The sequence below is a fragment of the Amphimedon queenslandica genome, unplaced genomic scaffold (assembly GCF_000090795.2).
Source record: "Amphimedon queenslandica unplaced genomic scaffold, v1.1 AMPQUscaffold_9827, whole genome shotgun sequence".
Lineage (NCBI taxonomy): Eukaryota > Metazoa > Porifera > Demospongiae > Haplosclerida > Niphatidae > Amphimedon > Amphimedon queenslandica.
Window position 1 is genome coordinate 2371 of NW_003549901.1, and position 2015 is coordinate 4385.

Below are 2015 nucleotides of genomic sequence, written 5' to 3' on the forward strand. Positions count from 1 at the left end.
TAAGAGTAGAATTGGAGAAAGCAATATCATTGCTTCTATATCTTATAGCGGCACTTATTAAAGTCCATGAGTCCACTGTAGAAACTGGGTGATGGTCAGTAAGCAATAGCAATATTGCTATCACGAATAAATACAGCAGTTGTTGGAGAATAAGCTCTTTTCGCAATCGCTGCATAGACAACCATTGGAACTAGGACTCCAAAATGGAGGCAGAAAAATTTTACTTTATTTACGGTATCACGATGAATATACTTAAAATTCTATGAATATACTTAGCACCAACTGGTCTATATCAAATACCCATGTGTATATCAATGGCTATTCAAACCACTGGCATTAAGCTTCAACCATTTAGCAGCTGTTGTGAGTGAAAATTAGCAATCAGATCCTTTAAAGGTCACACTGTAACAAGAAAGTGCATGCTACTATTGACTGAGTTTGCTGGTTTGGATTAGATGCAAACTTCTAGTATCACAAACAGTTTGATCTAAAATATCAGCGTAAAACTTTGGTTTAGTTGATTTCACTGATGAATTGTGTAATTACTGATTAAGTATTAAAGAAAATAGTCCTCCATTATGCTACATAATATAATGCTTCTAATGAAAGCAAAATTAACTATTACAAATACTTGAAGTGCTCAAAACAAGGAAGAATCAATGATGAATAGCATCTAAATATTGGTCATGAATAATGTGTAGCGGGTGTTCCCCTACCTGTTAAAATTGAATTAATATGCCTTCAGCATTATGAATGCTATTATAGTAACTTGATGAATTAAGACCAGTTCAATCTAAAACCAATGAGCTCTACCCTTGGTAGGTGGTAAGGTTTCATGTGGTTGAGGTGATTTCCTTACATTGATAATTCAGTTGTTCACACTTTATCATTATTGATATTACTAGACATTAAAGGGGCAAGCAAAAGCAAGCCATAAATTGTGTGCTGTATGATCTATGAGCAAGCAAAGCATTTTTGCATGTCTAGGACCGTTATGTACAGCCATAGATCTTAAGTTGCTCATTACTTCATCACTAAAGAATCTTTTGCAGCTATTAAAGTTATCTTACTGATAGCATTGGCAATAGTTAGAAGCATCCACTGAACAAATCATTGTTGTGAGATGTGCTTTGTTATTGCTAGAGAAGTGCACAGCAGAAACTGACTTATACGTCACGTGCAGCTAGTCAAGTTGCATTCATCTTTATGATCTCTCTCATCACTGTCATCAGAGCAGTGACGTAGCTGAGGTAGGGCCTGAGGGGGCCTGGGCCCTACCATCAAAGTGGCCTTATAATTATATTCATTGCAATTATAAACCAAAAGATTATATTTATTGTTCTTATTATAACAAAAGGGGGTGGCTGATAACCACAGCTCTTTTTATAGCTATATACAATGATAGGTAATTTCACTCCTCTTGAAGGAAAACGCCTCCATTTTGTTACATAAAAGGGGTGTGACCAAAATCACGGTGCGCTTCACATGCCATTTTATTTTCTTGTTCTACCGTCACCCAAGGTCTAGCTATGCCCCTGCATCAGAGTCCTTTATGTCAAAAAAGAAGATGGTATATCTGGTTTTCTAACTTCCCTTGCTTCAAGAGAAGTCTTTGGACATTAGTTTAGTTTTGATTTGCTGACCGTTTGCAGCGGTTTGCTGCAAAGAAGCTCAGACTTGCTGATATCCACCATTTTATTTTATTGTGACCACACCCGCTTTCAATGAAGATATGTTGAGGCTATTTAACTTTAATAATAGTTAGTTCTGGTCAGATTTTTCTCACCTCAGTGGGGCTCGCTTTTGCTCGTCCCAATGATTAGTTATAATTTAAATGCTTTTTTGCTTTGTAGGTTCTTGTGTTAGTGCTGGTTTCAGTGGGTGTTGTAGCTATGCTACTAGCACATCATGTCGTGGTCACACACCCTCAGGGAATCTTGCAACGTGTTACTGTGATGCTTATTGCTATACTTTTGGTGACTGTTGTTCTGATGTCAATGCTACTGGTTGCTACT

General features: G+C 37.0%; 1 long non-coding RNA gene across 1 annotated transcript in view; it reads left to right on the forward strand.

Annotated features, from left to right (window-relative positions):
• LOC105315515 (uncharacterized) overlaps positions 1-2009 on the forward strand; it is a 2870-nt gene extending 861 nt beyond the window's left edge. Inside the window, exon 4 of the long non-coding RNA XR_002189389.1 lies at positions 1854-2009. This is a non-coding gene — a long non-coding RNA (uncharacterized LOC105315515). The remainder of the gene's footprint in view (positions 1-1853) is intronic.
• Positions 2010-2015: the final 6 nt, after the last annotated feature.